This window comes from Trachemys scripta, chromosome 5, assembly GCF_013100865.1.
Source record: "Trachemys scripta elegans isolate TJP31775 chromosome 5, CAS_Tse_1.0, whole genome shotgun sequence".
Lineage (NCBI taxonomy): Eukaryota > Metazoa > Chordata > Testudines > Emydidae > Trachemys > Trachemys scripta.
In genome coordinates, this window is record NC_048302.1 from 29,416,775 (window position 1) to 29,439,712 (window position 22,938).

The 22,938-nt window shown below is 41.1% G+C and overlaps 1 protein-coding gene across 2 annotated transcripts in view; it reads left to right on the top strand.

Annotated features, from left to right (window-relative positions):
* TET2 (tet methylcytosine dioxygenase 2) overlaps positions 1-22,938 on the top strand; it is a 90,618-nt gene that overhangs the window by 14,877 nt on the left and 52,803 nt on the right. The window lies entirely within an intron of this gene.

The following is a 22,938-nucleotide window of genomic DNA, read 5'->3' on the forward strand; positions in this document are numbered from 1 at the left end:
GCCGGAGATGGACAGGCCTTTCCTGAAAATGCTGCTAAACTAACTGAAAACAATCAATGCCCTTTAATAAACCATTTCCTGTTTTCAGTTTTGGAATTAAACTATTTGTAAAAACCAATTATTTGATGAAGGACTTTCTTTCCCCAAAGTAGTAAAGATTACTAGTTTCCTCTTCTGCTTAGTCATAAAATATATCAAATATAGAATCAGATACAACTGGCTCACACCTTTTTGCATGGTTCCTACACTACATGACTCAAGTTAATGTCATTATGGTATTTAATAATAATTCTCCTTCTCCATTTTGAATTTACATAGTCCAGAGTGGTTGGGTGTTACTATCATCTAGAATAACAAACTGCATGATTATTATAGGGTTTGCTTAGCCATAAATAATTCTACAAATGTAGATTAATATGTACGTATTTTAAAAATAAATTGAGGATCTAGTAAGAAGTTATAACTAAATCCATATACTTTAAGAGTTACATGTTATGCTGTATATATAGTTGATTAACCCTTTATTATCTTTAAAAGGACATTAGCACTTACAAAAGGTGCCGGACTGAAAGCCCTAGAGAATTAATTCCTCAAGATAGATTCAGTACAGTCTTCCCCATACCACCCTGTCAATATATCTCCAAATCACTACCAGAGGAACCATTTATAAGTATGAGAGTAGTTCATTTTCCATATGTTTTCCCCATTCATTTTCAATCCCTCATTTCCATGCGTGTTCAATCCTTGGCACCTCTGCTGCATCTACCAAAATCTTTATCAACTATGGTAATTTTTTATGTAGACACATGCCAGTTCTGAACTAACCACTAATTCATTTCATATGGGCTACCAAATAGTTATCAGATAACTACAGCGGGAGGAGAAATGCTCTGTATCCTAGGCCCTGACTTGACCCTGGATGCACCCAGCTTCTTCATTTGGCTAATTTTAAATTGTATTCAGCATGTGAAAACAAAGGCATTTGCATTGGTTATTGATAGGGCCCTACCAAATTCACTGTCCATTTTGATCAATTTCATAGCCATAGGACTTTAAAAATTGTAATTTTCAAGGTTTCAGATGATATTTAAGTCTGAACTTTCATAGTTCTGTAATCATGGGGGTCCCAACCCAAAAGGGGATTCTCGTGGGAGAGGGGTCGCAAGGCTATTGTAGGGGGGGCCACGGTATTGCCACCATTAGTTCTGCACTGCTGCTGGTGGTGGCACTGCCTTTAGAGCAGGGCTCCCAACCAGCAGCCACGGAGCTACCTGCAGCCAGGGGAGGTCCCCAGAGATGGGTCTGATCCAGCTCAAAAGCAGAATATCCTTTCCCTCCCTAGCCCAGCCGGGACTAGCATCTGGAGACATGCGCACGGTAAGAGTCCCCAGCCCTGCCCCTCCCCTACACTAGCCAGATTTCACAAGTAAGACCAGGTTTCACGAGGGAGATCAGAATTCATGGTCCATGACATATTTTTCACAGCTGTGAATTTGGTAGGGCCCTAATTATTGATGTCTTCTTACTGAAGGGTGTTGTAAGTGTTCTTTACACTGTATACAGGAGACCTAGAAATTAGTAGCTCTTTTAAAAAACAGCACTATTGAAAATGGATAACTCCTATCTACCCATTTAAAGAACTCCTCACGGTCACTCTGCATGTATCATTTGCACAGCACTTAGACTTTATTGTGAATCTCTAGTTATAGACAAATAGGATGGAAGGCAAAGTAGGGTGCTGGTATTAAAAACCTCTCAAATATAACAGTAGGTTTTTACTGTGCACATTCTGCACTAGAATTCTCATCAAGAGTAATACTGAAACATTTTTTCCAGAAAAGCTGAAAGCATTTTGAAAATGCTCAGAAACCAAAAGACTCAAGGCTTGTTTATATGAAACAAAAAGTTCCCTTTTACTCATTATTAGTGTTAATGACGCCCACGGTATTTTGTTTGCAGTGGAGGTTCACACTTAACTTATAAGATCCACATAGGTGGAGGTGAGGTGAACATGCAGACTGTAATTAACATATCTGTAGTGCATATTTAACTTAGGCCTGGCTACACTGGCGCTGTACAGCGCTGCAACTTGCTGCGCTCAGGGGTGTGAAAACACTCCTCCCCCCCCCCCAAGCACAGCGAGTGCAGCGCTGTAAAGCGCCAGTGTAATCAGTGCCTGCAGCTCTGCACGCTCGCTCGCAGCGCTGCAAGCTACTCCCTTCAGAGAGGTGGAATACTTACAGCGCTGCGAGAGCTCTCTCGCAGCGTTGGCGGCGCGACTACACTTGCGCTTCACAGCGCTGCCGCAGCAGTGCTGTGAATTGCCAAGTGTAGCCAAGGCCTTAGTGTTTTTTAAAAAACGATTCTGATGACACCAGAAACTTATCTGGTGACATTTTTCTCATAGTAATTTTCATTGTAAAAGAATATCTTTAAGTTGCTTCATAAAGCAGGTGTAATCAAAGAGCTGTTACTACTGATGAAAATGAACTTCATTGCACTGGAGGAGGGAGGGGTGGGAGAGAGAGTGGTGTGAGGATTAGCTTTGCGTGGTAAAAAGTAAGTACTGATATTGTGTCAGTTTAGATGAATATCTCAAAATGCAGACTCTGTCATGGGTTTGTCATCTAGATAAAAAGGGTAAAGGAAATCCTGTCTAACAAGTTTAGCAAAAGCCACACCTAAAGTCCAATTATGGCCTCAGATACATGGGTATAGTTCCTACTGAAGTGAATGAGTTGCACCCAGGTATCTGAGAGCAGACTTGGAACCCTCCTCTAATTTCTGTTACATGTAGAAAATCTGCTGGTTGATAGTCACATGACTTAGAGAAAGCATTTCTTGACACAATAAATAATTACATCTAGAAACAGTTGATTTTTGGAGCATGCCAGTGGAGGGGACACCCATATCATAACCTCCCAGAAGATCAGATCAAAATCCCACAGAGAGGTAAAGCAGACTTGAGAGAGAGAGAGAGACTTGTTTATCTTATGGATCTTCCACTGAATTCTACCCTTGAGGGACAGGAGTTATGGCCTTGTGGATGTGGTATGAGGTATGTCCACTAAAACCTGTGGAGCTTAGTGATTCACAAGAAGAAGCTGCTCCTCCATGGATCTGTTGGAGAGCATCTACTTAATCCAGGTTGCTCTTGCCTCTCCTTTACCCATTGTTCCCTCAATGGAACATGGTTCCCTACCGCATGTACAACCTATTTCCTCTTTCAGTGGACAGAACAAAGGAGAAATTATGCAATGAGCCTGACGGAGAGCCAATTAAAATATATGGAAAAAGACTTCTATAGATGTCTGACAGCTGTAGATCAGGCCCTGTGGTCTGGGCAACACTACATTTTGATGGGTTTTTCTTGTAGTAGTTTGACTATTATTGAAGAGAAGGATGCCACAATCCTGCAAATCCCGCAAGAATCGATACAAAAGCATACCAACAAACCCAACCTGAACATTGCCTATGTATTTGCATGAAGATTTTACCATGGGAAAACGGGGTTTGATTAACCAGGATCTTTTTGAACTTCAAGGCCTGTGACCTAAGAAACCACAAATTTGATTAGAACCAAACTTGGAAGAGTTCCCACAGGAAGATGCGAATATTAAGAATTCCCCATGTATCAGTGCTAGGACCAATAATGAGGAAGATGGTGTGATTACTGAGTGAGGTGGCAAGATCTGCTGATGAGACACAATATTTAGGTTAGGAGTACAAGAAACTCCAGAAGCACCTAAGAAAACATCAGACTGCATGAGAACAGATTAAGTCAATGTTAGCTAGTACAAAGAAGCATATATTGGATGAAACTTTAAAGTATATGAAATGCTGAATTCTGAATTTGTTGTAATCTGTTTTTTTTTCTTTTTTTTTCTGAGAATAAAACTAGACTGTAAACTCCTTGGGGAAAGGACCATGTACTTAAATCTGTATGAGGCTGAGCACACTGTTGGCACTCAATATATAATAAAAAATAACCTCTCAAGGAAAATGATCTAGACACTATTTCAGACAGCTAAATGAAAGCATCTTGCTCAATTTTTAGCAATGATCAAAAAACAAATAAACAAAAAAAACCCAAAGATGTGAGGTTGAATTAAGTAGAGGTTAGAGTACAATACTGAAATTATCACCGTATTAATGTACTGACCTGTCTATATGTATCATTGACCTCTACTGGATGCTTGACACTGCTGATAGACATACTACTACTAAAAGATTTTTCTTTAGCTCAAGTGGCAGAGCTATGCTGCTGGAGTAGGAGGATCTGAATTCTATCCCCCTTGTTACCATGAAGTTCCAAGCAACCACAGGGAAGTCCTAGATGGCCATGTACATCATCACTTTGCATACCCAAAGTTTGGGTCACATCATTTCACAAAGGAGAGAGCAGAAATAGAAAAGATCAAGTAAAGGGCAATGAAAGCAACTAGGGGAAGGAATGATGTAGAAGAACAAGAGTAGATATAGTATGATAGATGTATATATGGCCAGCCAGGCATTTGCATTTACTCATTCCCATAGTATGGTATGAAAAAAAAGAAAAGAGGGCACTTGGTAAAATTAAAAGGCAATACACTTCAATTGGATAAAAGGAAATGAATACAAACTAGTGCAATCACACAAGGAACTTGCTGTCACAGGATATTACTGAGGTAAGTAATTTGGTATGTAAGTAGTGACGGTAGCGGACATTTACATGAAATAAGAACAGTCCCTGCAATTACACTAACCAGGATAAAAGTTATAGAGGTTTTCAGTTTTTATGCTTCAGGATATAAGCTGATCTCTAGAAGTAATCAGAAAGAAAACAATATTGCTCACTTGCTAGGTACATTACTGTGGGACCATATTCCTTTCACTGAAGCATGTGCACTGTAGCAGACCAGAACTAAATGGACAATAGTTCTGCTTCAATATGGCACTTCACATGTACATGAGAAGTGTATCCCTGTCTGTCCCAGCCCCCAAAACGTTCTCCACTTCAGTATTCAGAAGACTACTACTATCATATGAAACCATTGTACATAAAATTAATTATTACAAAGAAATATATGCAAATGGGATCACTCATTAAACTGTATTCTTCATTCATTTGGTGAGTATCTAAAAATTATGCTTAAGCTTTAGAGACATGACCTAGCATGGTCATCTAAACCATTCTTTGGAACAAAGTCTAAAATTGTTTAACATTTAAAGGCAACAAACAGCTTTTTTTTTTTTTTAAAGAGAAAATTCAAGGAACAGGAAAGCTCTCTCCTCTAGCCCTTTGTTTCTAGTTTTAATATTTAATGAACATGTGATATTGTTTTAAAGCCAGTCCTGATGGTCTTGTGAAGTTAATATTTAAAGCAGATGGCTGCTGTGCTTTAATAAGATGGTTACTATAGAAACACAGCACTATGAAAGCAATACTTTCTGCAGTGCATGGTCTCCTCACTAAACAACTTAAATGCCCTTGATCTATGTGAAATGAGTGCATTCAGGACTACCATAGAAGGGAGAAGAAAGGTAGTATGCCTGTGCAGACTATTTATTTAACCTGGGACCCACTTAAACTGAACTGGATAGTTAACATTTTTGTGGCTTACTGAGGAGCTGCTTGAAACTACACCAAATGGGAAAGGAGATAAGCAAAGCTAGTTTTAAAAAGAAACCCACAAGAACCTTCATTCTATTAGGAAGTTTTCCTGAAAAATCCATGGGAAACATGGACAACTTTAAATGATCTTATATTAGAGATGGGTTGGAACCTAAATAAATGAATAATCCAGACACCATGAGCTCTTAGAGTTTTCAGATCCGATGTTTAGATGTGTAGGTATGAAACTGTGGTGCCTGTGTCCTTTTATCGCACCTTTGCGTATCTAAAGAACTTTGCCTATCAACGCATAGTGCAACCACCATATTCTCTGAGTAGTTGCAGCCTGTTATACGGGAATATACACTGCGCTCTCATGGAGACTTTGGTTTTATTTTTTCTTGTTTTTCTTCATCTAGAATAAAAGCTAATTCAGACTGAACGCACCTGCCTTCCTCTATGTGTAGAAAAATACCAGCACTCTTGGTGCTTTATTCCATTTTTCATATTAATATGTTGTGCTTAGTGGTTTGACTTCCGTTTGGAGAATTTAAAAAAATGGTAGCTGAGTTTTTACAGCTGTCTCACTGTTTAAGTATCCCAGTAAATAAAAAATGAAGAGAAGTACTAATGTATTAGTACTGTAATAGAACCAGCAGATCTTTTTTGGGTGGATGGGGAACGCTCTTGTGCAAAAACACACAGAAAAGTTACATCCTCATCTGGATGCGAGCAAACTTTTCTGGCTGTCTAATGGATTGAAAAGTTGGGTGTCAGTTGTAGCGCAGGAGATGAGGATTTTATGAAAGATTGCTCTTTCATATAAAGAGCGATGAGAGGAAGGGGAAGAAAGAATCAAAAGTCCATTGTACGTATTAAAAAAAAAAAAAAAAAAGTCCCGTATATACTCGATCATAAGCCAGTTCATTTATAAGCCGACCCCCCCCCCCAAGATGGATAAGTAAAAATGACAAATTTTTATGACCCATTCATAAACTGACTCTATAATTCACCGGTCAGCAAACTTTGGTTCCCAGGCCATCAGGATAAGCCACTGGCGGGCCAAGATGGTTTGTTTACCTTGAGCGTCTGCAGGCACAGAGGTTAAACCTAAGAAAACAAAGCGTCCCGGCCTGCTAGCAGCTTACCCTGACGGGCTGGGACAGCTACTGGTGGGAAAAATTTTGCGGGGGTGGGGGGGGGAGGAGGGAGAAGCTGGGGGTCAGGGAAGTAACCCCTGTGACCACCCTCCACGTGACCCCCAGCCCTAACCTGGGACCTCCCCACATGGCCCCTCCCCATTTAACCCCTCTCTGCCTCACCCCTAGCCCAGGACCACCACACTCTCCCCATCCCATCCCATCTCTTCCCACCTTAGCTGGGGCGGGCCAGGGGAGGATGTCTCCGGCCTGGCCGAAGCTGCTCCGGCCGGTCGGGCAGCGCGGCTACAGAGTGCTCTGGGGGGACTGGGCCACGCAGCCGCAGCCCCAGAGCTGCAGCTGCTTCGGAGGCTGGGTAGAGAGCAGCATGGCCAGAAGCAGAGAGACTCTGGCCCTGCCTCTTCCCTTCTGGCTCTGCTGGCTGTGTTGCCCCTCTTTGCCCCCTCTGTTTGGGGGGGGGGGAAGCTGTGTCCCACCTCTCCCTCTCTATACCCATTCATAAGCTGACCCCCTACTCTGATGCTTCCTTTTTTACTAAAAAAAATTTGGCTTCTGAACGAGTATATACAGTACTTTAATTTTAACATCTCAAAAGAAATACATGCATCTGACTTACAAAGTTCCAGCAACAACAATTAAAAGAAATAGACACCCTTTCATAAATCTAGGCATCTTGCTAAAACTCATGAGCTGAGGTCTAATCTGCAATAAGTCCTGACCTACACTGAATGAAGGTTCCTAGAGGCTCGCAGATCAGCTTTGCAATACTTTTGCTGCATCCCTTGTAGGTTTTAACTAATCGGTCCCCTCCACTCATACGTCACCCATTTGCCCTGTTTGTGTTTATTTTCCCTTTTCCCCATTAAAAACACTTTATCTTGCTTTACTTTAAAGTCTTCAGGGACTGTCTGTAGTCTGTCTGGAAGGTGTTGAGCACATTGTCATGAGATACCTAATTCATATGACAATTTCCCCACCTTCAAATTCACTCATTTAATTAGTTCAGGGGTCGGCAACGTTCAGCACGTGGCTCGCCAGGGTAAGCACCCTGACGAGCCGGGCCAGTTTTATTTACCTGCTGACATGGCAGGTTCGGCCGATCGCGGCCCCCACTGGCCGCGGTTTGCCGTCCCGGGCCAATGGGGGCGGCAAGAAGCGGCGCGGGCGAGCGATGTGCTGGCCGCGGCTTCTCGCCGCCCCCATTGGCCCGGGACGGCGAACTGCGGCCAGTGGGGGCTGCGATCGGCCGAACCTGCCGCGTCAGCAGGTAAATAAAACTGGCCCAGCCCTCCAGGGTGCTTACCCTGGCGAGCCGCGTGTAGAACGTTGCCGACCCCTGAATTAGTTATTTCTGTATGACCATACCTATTCCTTTATTGATTCCTGATAGAACATAAAAAAGTTAGGAAGAAGAAAAACATGTGTGACCCAAAATGCCTCTTCTTTTTGAGCCTGATCTGAATCCCACCTTCCTGTTTTATCATTATCCTCAACTTCTGTCTCCAGAGACATCAAGGTGTTTCTTGGCCACACTTATATTCCTTGTTTTAATCACTTTACCTGGTCTCTTTATTTCCTACACACTATCACGGAGTCCTGACTCCATTGCCTATTTATACTGTGTTTTAGATTAAATATCTTTAATTTATGTATCCCTCATCAGTTCAGTAAGATTCTTTCTGTGGTACAGGGAGCAATGCTGCACACGGTTTTCCAGATGACGTGTAACAAGTGCTACATGAAGTAATGGCATCACCTTTCTTGTTTATACACTATCCCTCTGCTAAGACAACCAAATAAATAAATAAGAAGCAAACCAGAGAGTTGTTTATACTTCAGAAATGCAGCTGATCTGGAAAAATCATTGAGCAGGATAAGGATTTGGAGTTAGTTTCAGTTTGTTCAGTAGAACATGCACATTTTCTGGACTAGTTAACTTGCCATGAGACTGACATAGTTTTCCCTCTTCTTCCCCTCACCCCCAACATAACAGGTCTGTTTTTGTAACAGGAATATTTTTATCCATGACTGATAGTATGAAGGAACTTTTCCCAGCTGTGCTCAGGGTAGATGTATTATAGGCTATTTTAGGTAATTACATGGCAGCTCTCAAGAAAGAAGGCTTCAAACAGGGCAAAGTTCAACAGGAGAAATCAGTCCCTAGTATCCTATCATAAGGAGTCCTGGGAGACCATGTGGTCCAGTGGATAGTGCACTGGGTTCTATCTCTGTGCCTGTAGTCCTCACCTAGCCTCTGTTTGCTTGTCCATTTAGAATTGTAGTCCCTACTCTGAAGAACTTCTCTCTCAATATACATTTGTTGAATGCCTAGCACAATGAGGCCCTGTCTCAGCTGGTGCTCAGTTATGCTAGGCGGTGTGCGACCATGTAGTTAAAAACCAATTCCTGCTCCCAAAGAGTTTAAAATACAACAGGTAGATGAATCAAACAGATGGCAGGAGCATGAGATAATGGGGGGGGAAAAAAAACAAATTTGGCATGGTATGCAATAGTCACATGCTGCCTATTGTAATGGTCATTCACAATAGCATAAGCAGTAATGTAAATGTACAGTGATGACTGCTGGCAAATACTGACTTTGATGATCTTACATAGGTAGCTGAGATACCAGTGTTCCTTTCACGGGGCTATATTATGAATGTCTAACCACATATGCTCCCTCTGCAGTCAGTGGAACCATGTATGGGATTAACTGATCGCCGATGTGAACAAGGAACTCACAACACAACCCATAGTTATTACAGGAAATAACTGGGATCTCCGGTACCCATTCATGATAAGTGAAAACAGCAGTGCAACAGGCACAAGTGATAGCTGTTGGGAAATATTGATATTTAAATGGCAACCACAATATCTTCAGAACATGGCAACATGAATGCTCTCTGCCGCTAACATTTTCTAGCATCTGACAATTCTGAAACATTGATTTCTCTGAACAGATTTCTCAACTTTCAGGGAGTACATCCATGGCTTTAATAAGGCTGGGGGGTGTAGGTGGGAATTTACAGTCTATTTAACCTTCTATTTAATCTATGATGATGTGTCCCATATGCACATCTGATTGAAATAAAGTGAAAGCAGAATGAATAGCCTCATTTATTTTCCAGGCTACCACTGAATAACAAGCATGTGGGGTTTTTTGTTTTTATTCTGTGTATGGAAGTTGCAGAATAAATTTTTAATAGACACAATTCTAGTGTCCAGAAATCTTATCGATGGATGCACTAGGATGGTAGAAGCAATAACTGTTGTAGGGTTCCACATCTAACCAGCATTGATTCAACACAAGTAACAAACACCGCAAAATTAACAAAAATAGCTCTCAACCACCCCAGTCTATGGGAGTCTTACATGAGTAAGGACTACATGATTGGTTCCAAAAGTGTCATGATATTGTTACTGGCATTCTATACTCCACCTTTACAATAAGCAATATTCATCCAATACAGTTTTCAAAGCAAGCTGATATTGAGTGACATTCAACCCAGTTCAGAGGACTACTCACAAGGCCTATCCAATACTTAAGTCCCATTAAGCTATGATAGTGATACTTAAGTGCATAATCTTGTGCTGACTGTCTGCACAGGGGTATATTTCATCCTTTGTGCACATTTCTGGTGTAAAAATAGATTTTTTAAAAAAATCTAATTTTTAGAACTGTGAGTAGTCTAATTGAAATTACATAGCAAGGTAGGCGGGATTTAGCCTTGTATTTATTGCTTGAGAAAAGTGTGAATATCAAGTCTTTAAATATGAACTGACACTGAACACACAGTCCTTGATAGGTTTACTAAAGCTGGTAGCCACTACAGGCTGTGAGATTGGGGTCATCTTGCAAATTTAAAAGAATGACTTTTGTGAGGGTTCACAAAGATCTGTTTTCCAGAAAAGGATTCCCCGTTATGTCGAAAACAAAGGCCTGAAGTGATAGCTGGGAAGTTATGACATCATAAGGATTGTACCACAACACATTTCTTGACATCTTTGAGGAGCATGAGTGTATCTCCTGTGAGCAATGTTCTAAATTACAGGTGTTCTATTTTAATAGTGTGTGTCGACATCTATACATTTCTCAAAAGGGATGAAACTGCATGAAAGGTCTGACTCGCTCTCTCTCTCTCTCTCTCTCTCTCTCTCTCTCTAATATTAAGAAAAGCAATCCTCTTAAAACACTAAGAAAATATGTGGTGCTTTCTTGGGCCTGACCCAAAGCCCATTGAAATTAATGGGACGACTCATTGACTTCAGCAGGCTTCAGATTAAGTCCTTAGATTCTTAGTCCCATCGATTTTTTTTTTTTTATTATTATTATTATTATTTATTTATTTTATTTAGATACTCGTATGCTTATAGTTAAGCATGTGTTTTAGGTATCTTGCTGACTTGAAGCCTTAATAAGTAAAGTGTACACATGGCCCCAGTACGCTACTCAGGGAATCAAGGCTTCTGGTAATGCATATTTAAGGAGATAAAAATCCCTTAATGCCAAAACCAGTTTGTTCTCCCAGCCCCCTCAAATTTTGCCTCTGCTCTTATTCTGGCAACGTGCGCTGCCATGCGGTATGTCATGCAGTAATATTACCATTTATCTGATAGGGCCAAATAGCAAGATGTTTCTGTATGACTCTTGTGAGCCAAAGTTTAAAAGCCTCTTCTCTTCCCCACTTCGCCCCGATCCACATCCCTTCAGGGAACCAGAGATATGAACAAGAATACTCAACAGTCTCCTAAGAATACAGTTTTTGTTCTGAGTGGAAAGTTGGCTCATGCACATCAATTACATGTTACAAAGAATAACATTCACCTACGTTTAACTTTTGAAAGGAATAGAAAAATAAAATTACCATTTGCAATGTGCTGTTTACCCAAGTGGCAACTGTCAGGAAAAACTTTTTTAAGCAAAATTAGAGAAAGTTGCCTGAGTAGGATGATGGGAGAGTAGTTTCGAGAAGGAGAGGAAGTCTTACTACTAAAGATAAAATTGACTTGCTGCCATGATGTGCAGTATGTGGGGGCGAGGACTATGTTCAGTAGTAGCACATATTTTTCCTATATAGTTAGTCATGGACCAAATCCAGTCCTGACTTAAGCAGGCCAAGTTGCTCCTCTTACACTGAGGCTGAATTCAGTCCCTTGTGAATGTGTTAACAACCCACTGAATTTTTTAGTCTTCAGAATACATGCTGTTTCTTTTTATATTTAAGTAAACTTGAATGATATGTTTTAAAATGTGCTATAGCTTTTGGCATTGAAGCAATCATCTTGCATCATTTGATGTCAGATAATATATTGATAAGCAAGGCAAATGGCTGAAATAGCACTTGATTTAAAGTAAATAAATAAGGTTTTTATTTTTTTAACATCTTGCCCTTCAATCGGCATTGTCCTAATAATGTTATCTTTAGAAAAAGATTAGATTGGCCTTTCGCTGTGGTGCTCTAGAGTCATAACTCTTCCACTCATCCTAATTAGACATGATTAGAATGGTCAGTAAATTATTAGCATAAACCTCTAGAAAAGAACAGTGGGGAAAGTAGAAGTAGAAACAGCATGGGGAACTGAAAGATACAGGGCCATAATTATTCAGAGCTGTACAAAAAGTAAAACTTGTCTCCCACAGATGTTTTAAATTAAATACCCAAATAAAAGCAGCCTTTAATACGGATTTGGATACCTAGCTTTAGGCAGCCAGGTTTTGCCTGAGTGCTTAGAGAAACTGGGTCTCACTCTGGAATTACACCAGTATAAATCTGAGAACAGAGACTTTACTGGAGTTACTCCTAACCAACACTGGAGTTGGTGACTTCAGACTCAGGCCCAGCATCTTTGCACACTGTACAATGCAGCTTTTTCAAACATGGTGAAACCAAAAACACCAAAAATACCCTGTCCAAAATGTACACCTCAGAGTATACTATAGGCTGAAAGTGAACATAGTCATACCTTCCTGAGGGTTTTTTGCATGCTCGATAGTAATACTGTTTGTTCAAGATCTCTCTTTTTATTTACATATGTAAAATATGAGTGAATGCTCAAGCTTATGAAAGTAACTAATAGAATTCCTCTCTCTACCTAAAATTCTGATCAATCAGGCAGCTGCCCTGTGAATTTGCTTATGCTTTTGCTGGTCTTGACCTGGAGATATCTGCCTCTCTAGGGATGAGTGGTAGTAATTCTCACACCAACTCAGTCATGACCATTGCCTGAGCAGAGACGGATGATGGTATCGAACCGCAAAATTACATGTGGTGGTAGTTTGATGATGGAAACTGAGCTAAGATTCCCAAATTCATTTAATTTAGGACTTTAAATTACACTTGATTTCTAGTCCTAGGGTAAAAGGAGAATTCTTTATCCGCTAATCCAGCCAGACCTACTCTTGGAGGATATCGGAATCGTGATAAGCCCTTCCTGGTTGTGTTTGGGGTGGAAGGTGTTAAAATAAGGGCATTTCCTTCTTCAGGAAAAGGGTGCTTGAAACAGAAAGTTATTTTTAGTCTCTGTACACTATAAGAGTTGATATATGCAGCCTCTGACCTGACTGCTGATAACGCATTACCTCATTTGCAGTGCCAGTGGTGATGTGCATGCCTCTGTCCTTGCTTGAACCTGACATGCAGAGTCATGTACAGTTGTCATGGTATTGTTTAGATTAGAGGATTGAACTACAGCCACGCTCATTTTTATTTATGGTAACCCACTAAGAAAATCTGAGCACCAAGTTTCAGCATTAACAACAGTGGGACAGTTACACCATTGTATTCCCAGCGTAACACTTTTGAAAAGCCATGAGTTATTCCAGTTTTCAGACAGTATAACAGAGATCAGATTCTGGTGCAATCGTACAGGAACACTGGGCCAGATCTTAGCTGGTGTAAATTTATTAATTGATGGTGCTATCCTGACTTATACCAGCTGAAGATCTCCTAGCCAAGGCAAACAGGATGTTCACTGTGAGCAATCTCAGACTTCCTAGGAAGCTAGATATGAATTGGCACCTATTGACTAGTCTTTTTCTCTGTAATATAGAACTTTAACCATGGCCAGGACAGCTATGCATCCATCCGCGTGGTCAGACAAGCAACCATCTTCAGAGATGGCACAATTGCCTCTCCATGAATTAGCTAATTATACAGGCACTGTATAAAACTGATTGGCTCTTTTGATGGAAAAGTTCCAGCCAATGCGTCATTTCTGTGACATGCTCCACATCCACTGGCTGAAAGCCCTAGTCAGCTCGTCAACTAGGTTTGTCAGCCAACTGAAAGTGCAGTGACCTTACATTGACACAGATTCAGTTCCATTGGTGATGGAGAATTGTATTTGCTTGTTGATCACTTTGAATAAGAAAGTCACATGGGCACTACACAACTGACCAGTTCTATGAATTCTCCTACACTGTCTTCATTAGGTTTGGAAATCTTATTGCCTTCAGTTATTATAGGCATTTGTATCATGCCCATCATGGTAAAGTATTTGGTCACTTGGCTTACAATGAGGCGAGAACGACCATGAAGTACAGGGAGTGAATAATTCACAACTCTCTTCGTGCTACAACTTAAAAGGGTAGAGACAAGGAGGTCTTTAATAGCTTTATGGTCTCCTTTCTTTACTGCAAACTTCGTTTCACCTTTTCCTTGCTCTGCTTGCATCCTACAGAGTGAAAAGGATCACTGCTTTATTTCAAAACTAACCTTCATAGGCTTTTGCCTCTACTGTATCTGTAACCTCTTTCCTTTTAAATCTAACCTTCCTTGTTTTACATTCTCATTCATCCATTTTGTCCCCTTTCAGGTCCCTTCTTTTGATTTTTCTTTCTTTTTTCTATGCCCAAAGAAGGCCTCACATCTGATTTCTCTAATCTAATTAAGACCTGCATTTATATCTGGAAATGTACAACTCCCTCCCCCTGCTTAATTCATTGCAGTCTGTTTGCTGCTATAGTATTAGGTTTGATTGTGGATTTCCTCCCCCTCTGCATTTTGTGCTCCAATATCTACCCTGTTTCCCATCACAGCCTTCTTCTTTTTTAATCTTCAATTCCTATCATCAAACTTTGCAACCAACATTTTTCCAAAGGTGGTCAAATTAGAATAATTCTCTTTGTAGATTAACATACTCCCAACTTCCTTTCCCATTTTGGCTTTGAGAACCTCATGTCTTTCACTTTAAAGCTTTTTAAATGTTTCTCTGAGATAACCCATGATCACAATAATAAAATTCATACAAAAACAACTGTGTGTGAATGAAACGACATGAGCTCAGGAGATTTATTTCTAAAATGCACTACTCTGGATCACTGTATTGCTCCTGTCAGCAATGCTACCATTGTACGACCAAACAATTCTGTTCTTTGATTTCCACAAAACACTACAGTTTAATGTTAATGCTAGTGTAGACCTATCCTAAAAGTTTCTCTCCTTACAACAACAGGAGAGCAGTCAACGCAAATGACCACCTCTGTCACAAAGCAAGCTATTGGTTTTCATTCGTTAGATCTGTCAGTCACAAAGGGTAAGTTGCCCCTGGCTCAGAAAGGCTTGTTGGTTTGCATATGTTGTCTTCCCTGCCCCCCATCTCACTGTACCCAAAGATTAGGGTCCTCCATTGCATTGTTACCATTGTAACATTTGAAGCAGCAGCAGCAGCTATGAAGTTACACTGCCTTTAACAAACCTACTTACAACCTTAATCCTCCTCTGTTTGACAAAGTCAAGAAGTCTCTAGAAGTATCAGCTAGCTTTGCACTTAACTACAACTTTCTCTGTGTTTCTCTCCCCGCCCTCCAAATATTGTTCCCATATTTTGTCTTGTCTGGTCTCCTCTCCTTTTCTAGTGCTTGAAGGAAAAAATCAAATCACAGTTGTGGCATTGCCTCTTGGATAGTTTTCTACTCTTGGTATGTCTCTTAACCCTTTAATTCCAGTAAAACTAGTGTTCTCTGACTTTATCATTCATACCACTACCAAGAGATGTTACTACCATTTTTCTATGACTCACCCTTGTTTTAACTAGAAAACCATTTTTAAAATACATTAAAAGTTGGCTGATAATTTTCTTAGAATGCAACTGATAACTTAAATAAAAACAATTATTTATTAATGAAATTATTAGTTATTATAAGTAGCTCCTGTGCATACACAGTATGCTGGGTTTTTTAAACATTTTTAGCACTCAGATTATTTGTTTGTGTTCAGTACCCATATTAATTCAATGTATTGCATTGGTTTTGAGAAAGTTGGCGGTTGGGTTAGTGATGCAAGAGCGAAAAAGTTCTCTAAGTGATCTTTGATGCAATAGACTTGTGGCAGCTCTGAAGGGAACCATCAATGTCTACTGGTTTATTGATCCACTGACTCTCTAAATGGTCAGTGATACAAATAGAATACACAATAATGGCGCCATTCTTTTGAAGAGCTGATTTTTACAATAACCCACTAATTGCAGAATTACCTGATTCAGGGTATAGAGCTGCTACCTTTAAAAAAAAAAAAAAAAATCTTGATTAGGTATTTATCCAGTAAAAACTGCAAAACAGCTGGGCAATTGAGAGAGTCTCAAAACATGCAATTTTCATAGAGTATTGTACCACCATAACAAGCAGTAATATTTCATTTTAAATAACGATAACGTGATTTAAGACTACTCTAGCAAGAAACAAAATCCACTGTGACTGAAAAATCAAGGGCAGTATTCTCACTAATAAAACTTTGCACGTTGTTAGCCCCATTTATCCTGAAGAATTTCAGGGTGTTTGACACACTTGGTATAAATATAGAAAACACACACACAGTCAGCGGTGTATTATCGCCTAGGCCAACAAATTTGCAGGGGTGGCAAATTTGAGCACCCACAGAGAAGCTCCCCTGCTCCAGCTCGCCTCCTCCGCAAGCGCGCCGCCGCAACCTGTTTCTCTCCCCATCCTTCCAGGGCTTGCGCTGCGAAACAGCTGTTTCGCGGGGTAGGGAGGGAGGGGGGAAAAGGGGGAACGTGGCGTGCTGGGGGAAGAGGCAGGGCCGGGGCAGGGATTTGGGGAAGGGATCCAATGGGGCAGGGAGGGGGTGGAGTTGGGGCGGGAATTTGGGGAAGGGGTTGGAATGGGGGTGGGGAAAGGGTGGAGTCAGGGCGGGGCCAGGGGCAGGCGGGGCGGCAATTATTTCAGGGCCTAGGGGTGGCAAAATCATTAATCCGCCACTGCACACAATCTGGGGGTTACTTTCTCCTAGGACAGAAATGCAGTCACTTCTGAGTTGGAACATGACCATGGTTTTGTGCAGAGTGGAAATGACTAGTAATTCATTCTGCTGACCTGACCTTACTGTGGGCCCAGTACTGGCACCAAGGGAAGATAACCACACCTTGAACAAAATATTAGATCCACTTCCTGCAGCACCTGGCTTTTTTTCTCCTGAATTAGTCTGACCGTGCTCAGCCTGTGATAGGGTGACCAGATGTCCCGATTTTATAGGGACAGTCCCAATTTTTGGGTCTCTCTCTTATATAGGTTCTATTACCCCACGCCCCCATCCTGGTTTTTCACGTTTGCTGTTGGTCACCCTAGCCTGTGAAAACTGATCTCATAGCTCAATGTGGTATGGCTTCTGCCTTTTTCTTTTTAACGGTTTGACCTGAGTTTAGAGCTGGTTGTCATTTTTTCATCCGAAATGTTTTTTCACTGGAAAATGCAGATTTGGACCGACTCAAACATTTTGTGAATTCAGGTCTATTTAGGTTAATTGTTTTGGTTAAAGAAAAAAAATGAAACTGTTGAAATAATTTCATTGTGGCTGTCCTAAATGAGTGGTTGAAGAGAGGGGGGGAAAAAAAAAATCTACCTGCAGTCCGGGGGCAAGTCATGGGAGTGTGGCACAGCCCTATTACAGCTACTATTCCAGATCATAGGCTGGAATAAAGGCGGCTGCCTCTCCATACCCCACATGCAGGGGATCTTGACTACAGGGTTGGCATAAGAGTGGGTCCAATGGTCCCTTTCTCAGCATATTCCTCTTTGGTGACTTGTTCAGACCACCTCTCTGGCATGTGGAAGTGCACAGGCCTTCCTCTGAAAAGTGCATCTGCCTGTGCTCCTCTCCAACCCTGCAGATTGAGGCTTCCACAATGAGCAAATTCGTCTTCGCAGCACAGCATGCTAGTTAGCGTGTACTTGTTAAAAGATTTCAATTTAATGGGATACAGAGCAGGCACAGGGCCTGATCTCATTTATAACAGTTCTACATCCCATGTGACTATGGCATTACTCCTGATTTACACCAGAGTGAAATCATAATCAGTTCTGTAGCTCTTTATTGTACAGGACAAAAATACCCACTATTGTATGCATGTATATATATCTGAAGAGCCTCTCTGTTGCCCCATGATCTCAGATTAATGAGGAAATCTTTGTTTTTCCTTATTAATCAGTGGCCATTTCAGGGTTGCTTTCTTCTGCATGTGATGGTTTGCCCCATTACACAATATAGTTATTTTTCATGAATTAAAATTCCCAATCTTTACATGTTTCTGTGATTGCAGTAAGATTCTCCACGATGCAATTAAGAAGTATGTCCATTTGGCACTATTCATGCTTCTCAGGGGAATCATAATATGCAGTATACTTTCCACTCCCCTTCGGTAATGCATTCTAATTTCTAAAAACAGTGATCTGAGGGCACAAACCCTTACTATGTTGAACAAGAGAGTTCTAGGTGGCGTTGGGGTAAATTTTCAGAATTCTCCTGACAACTCTCCTCTGACTACAGAAAGAGTCACTTTCTTCTAACATTGAAAAAGGAAGTTTTTATTATTCTAATTAACAGTTATTATCCTGGATTTCCTTTGATTTTTCTCACCTTCTGGGTAAGGCTTCTGTCTAGAACCCACCCAAATTCCCTTGTTGCCTGGCTTCCTGTCCCAGTTTTAAAGAACCAGAACAAATCTTCACAGCAATGTTAGCTAAAACGACTACAGTTGGGAAGTAACGTTTTATTTTTTCTTTAGATGCAACTGCCTCTTAAAGGGTCCTTTCTTCAACCCCGTTCTTTGTTTTTGTTCACAAAGTAAACAAAGGAAAAATCTCTGTGTTCACAGCGTTACCTTTCCTGAAGAGAGGAAGAGGGGTTGAGAGATATTTGCTTTTTACCCTGCTATATACTGTCTGACCTTGCACAAATGCTCATGAAATGACCAGTCTCTGCTGGCAAGCAGCATTCTCAATTAACATTTCCCTGTGGGCAGACCTAGGTCAGCCAGGATCTCTGGCTTGCAAAGGGATTTTTTTTTTTTTCCTTGCTAGGGAGGGAGAGGAGGGGTTATGTGCTGTGGGTGTATCTAAGCGAGGCCAGTGACCAGCCTGTTCAATAAACTCTGGCTTGGCTTCTTTAGGACTGGAGTGGGATTTCACCGTAGCTGTATGGAACAGGAGCAGTGGCAGCCTGGGAACATTGGCTAGAAGGAGCTTCCTGCTCAGAGCTCATGTTGTTGAAACAGGATGAGTTATGGACAAATAGGAGGGAGGAAGGAAGGATTCAAGCCAAAACAGTGTGAATGTATCCCAGCACAATGAGCTGAAGTACTTGGGTAGCTTTTGTCAGTGACTGATGCTTCTTTGCAAAAGCTAATGCACCCACCAAGCCTCGGAGGGTTTCTCTCTCTCTCTCTCTCTCTCTCTCTCTCTCTTTTTAAAGGTTTCTTGAAAATGATGTTACTGCTTCTCACAACAGAGTCGATGCTTCCACGCTTCAAAACACAGGTTACTTTACTGTTAACAGGTTCCAGCTTTGAGTCTCACAGTGAAATGATGTTTTGTGTCACTGAAACTCCCAGAAGACACCAGTGGCATTTTTTTCAGCATGTAAATTGTAAAATTAATGCAGAAGGTAGATCCTCTGTGTGGAGAGCTGTTAGTTTTTTAAACAAGACAGGAAAAGAAGCGTGATGATGATTCAATCAGGGACACAGGGAAGTCTGCCTGGTGACCAACTTTCCAAAGAATCGAACTTTCTGAGATGATTATGCTGAAAGGGCTTTAACTAATATTAACAGGGCAGAGGAGGCATCTCAATGTGCAGTTTTCATTGTTTTTCAGTTCTTTGAACACACCCTCCTCCTCTCAGTTATGGCTCATGTTTGTACCAGCATCATTTCCTGCCTCAACTCCATCATCCAAAAAAAAAAAAAATCATCCCCAAAATCATCTGTGTGATAGTGGGACATAATAATAGTCTACTTTGAAAACTTTTATAGAAATGCAAATTATCTCAAAGTAACTAATAAACATGATTTTCCCAGCACCCCGATGACTTACTTTGTATCCCAATTTTACAGATGGTAAAACTGAGGACCAGACAGATTAATTTGTGATCTACGTTATGAGGGCTATCCGTTGCCGTGTGTCAGTAACCGGTGCCGTATACAGTTTAACTGCAAATTTTGAAAATGTGAACAGACAAATCATGTTCAGCACCATTTCCAGCTCCCCCCATTGCTGACAGCTGTGGTCAACAATGGGTAATTTTCCTAGTATAGGCAAGTTTTATTGTGTGACCTGCACAAGTCACTTAAGTTAGTGGAAGAAGCAGGAATAGAGAGAACCCAGGAGGATCTCGTTCTAGCCTGACTTTGAGAGCCTTGTTCTAGCCAAAAGCCTATCTTAGTTTTCACTTCAGGAGCCAACAGACCTGCCACAATTTCAAAAGTCCAACTCCACTGCACAGGATAGCCCATGGTTGTGTGACTTCATTCGGTGCTACAGGTGGTCTGAAGCCAGCGGGTCTGGACCTCCAGCTGGTCTTGGGACATGTGAGCTTTTGGATCTAATCCACTGCCAGCCCTACAGGGGTGGAAGCAAGCTTTTGTCATCTCCAGTGGAACAGTCTGGAAAAATTCTGCCAGGGGACTATCAAAGGGCCCCTCTCTCCCCTCACTTGGCACAGGGGGAAAATGTTTCCATATACAGCTCTTCACATAGCAACACGGCCACCACTCTGATCAGCTGCTCTCACTGCTGCCGCCTTCTTCCCCTCAATTTAATAGACCCTGAGGTAGGAGATAGGCTTGGCACAAAGCCATCTGCAAGAGGGAGTTTGAGAAATCAGTGCAGAACAGTGAAATAGATGGCAAGTTAAGGGTGTACACCTTGAGGAAGTACAGTGTGTTAGTGAAAAGAGAACAGCAGCCTGGGGACTGCTCTGCACCAAAGACTGAAACTGTCATTACTATGCAGATCACAAAGCAAAAATAAATAAAACTTTGACTGTCCTGCACCAACCGACAAAAAATATTTCCATCAATAAAAAAAAATTTCCAGGCAATTTGGAAAAGTGGAAAAAATGCTGCTAGAGAACTTAGGGCAGAGTCGGCAACCTTTCAGAAGTGGTGTGTCGAGTCTTCATTTATTCACTCTAATTTAAGGTTTCGTGTGCCAGTAATATATTTTAACGTTTTTAGAAGGTCTCTTTCTATAAGTCTATAATATATAACTAAACTATTGTTGTATGTAAAGTAAATACATTTTTTAAATGTTTAAGAAGCTTCATTTAAAATTAAATTAAAATGCAGAGCCCCCCAGACCAGTGGCCAGGACCCGGGCAGTGTGAGTGCCACTGAAAATCAGCTTGCGTGCCGCCTTCGGCGCACGTGCCATAGGTTGCCTACCCCTGACTTAGGGTTTGATTTAAGGATATTTACTCTGTATGTTTTGACACCTGATGTTAACAATTAGTATTTTAACAGTTATAAAGCTTTAACTTTTTGAATCTGTCTGTCGTTAAATAATTAGTGGCTGACCCCCCCATCCATAATTTCCCACAACTATGAACATTTTAATAGATAAAAATCCAAAAATGCATATAAAAAGTAAAAATTAAATTCTGCAAACCCTACACATAATGTACATGTTATAGACCAAATTAATCCCTAATGTAACTATTGATGTCAAAGGAGTTAGTCAAGAGTTTAATTTGTGCCCATCTTTCTATGGTAAACTGAACAGCAGAGGACCTAAACTTTCCACTTAAGTGGAAGTATCTTTAAGATAGTCATTTGATCTGAGAAATTAGGTATATTCTTGACTACAATGGATTACTAAAACCAAAACTGACCTGATGGAGGAGAAGGAGGGTAAAAATATAGATAGATAGACCCCATAGAGCTGGAAGAGACCCCAAAAGGTCATTGAGTCCAACCCTCTGCCTTCACTAGCAGGATCTGATTTTTGCCCCAGATCCTTAAGTGGCCTCCCTCAAGGAATGAACTCACAACCCTGGGTTTAACAGGCCAATGCTCAAACCACTGAGCTATCCCTCCCACCCATATTGATGGTGAAGGTGATGAAGTTTAAAAAAACATGTTAGGCAGAAAATTAATTGTATCATGTTATCATCCTGATACACCAATGGGGTTACACAGGGCATACATCAAAGTAGATTTGAATGTTCATTACATTCCTTGATTTCAAAGCCATCCTGACACCAGTGACTTGCCGTACACATACCTGGCAAGGCATTCCTTGCCATTTTGCTTCATTTCTTATTAATAGTTGGAGCTAAAATGCAGATTCAAAGCAAATGAGATGTTTCTATCGTAAACAACAGGAAATACACAGCAACTGAGAAGGCTTCACCAAAAATGGAAATAACATAATACTTAAAATCTGTTCTCTTAAATAGACCACAAAAGTTATCTATTGGGTGAAGACCTGAATGAATCTGTTATCATCAGAGCTCTTGGGAAATGCTGAAAAAGCCCTCAGGGTGACAGGAGGGTTGAGTGTGGTGCTGCCATTATAAAAGAACCAACATGACCTCAATTCAGAAATCCCCTGATTTTATTTTACATCTGAATAGGGGAGAAAACAAAAGCCAGTGAAACAGAAAACATCTTAAATGGTTGATAGCGCAATAGCAGTGCAGTCTAACCTGTCTTTTAGGGAGGCAATGCAATGACGTGGTTCTCTTAGATTAGAGATTTGAAAGTGCAGACAGCTGCTCTTGCTCTGAATATCTCTCCTAAACTGACCTTATGCAGAAAATCCCTCCCTTTTTCAGGGCCGGCTTTAGCAAGAGCGGGGCCCGATTCCTGGGGGCGGGGCTTGCTGCAAGCCCCGCCCCCAGGACCCGAGCCACGCCACGCCGCCGGGGGGGGCCCCCAGCCGAGCCACGCCGCCGG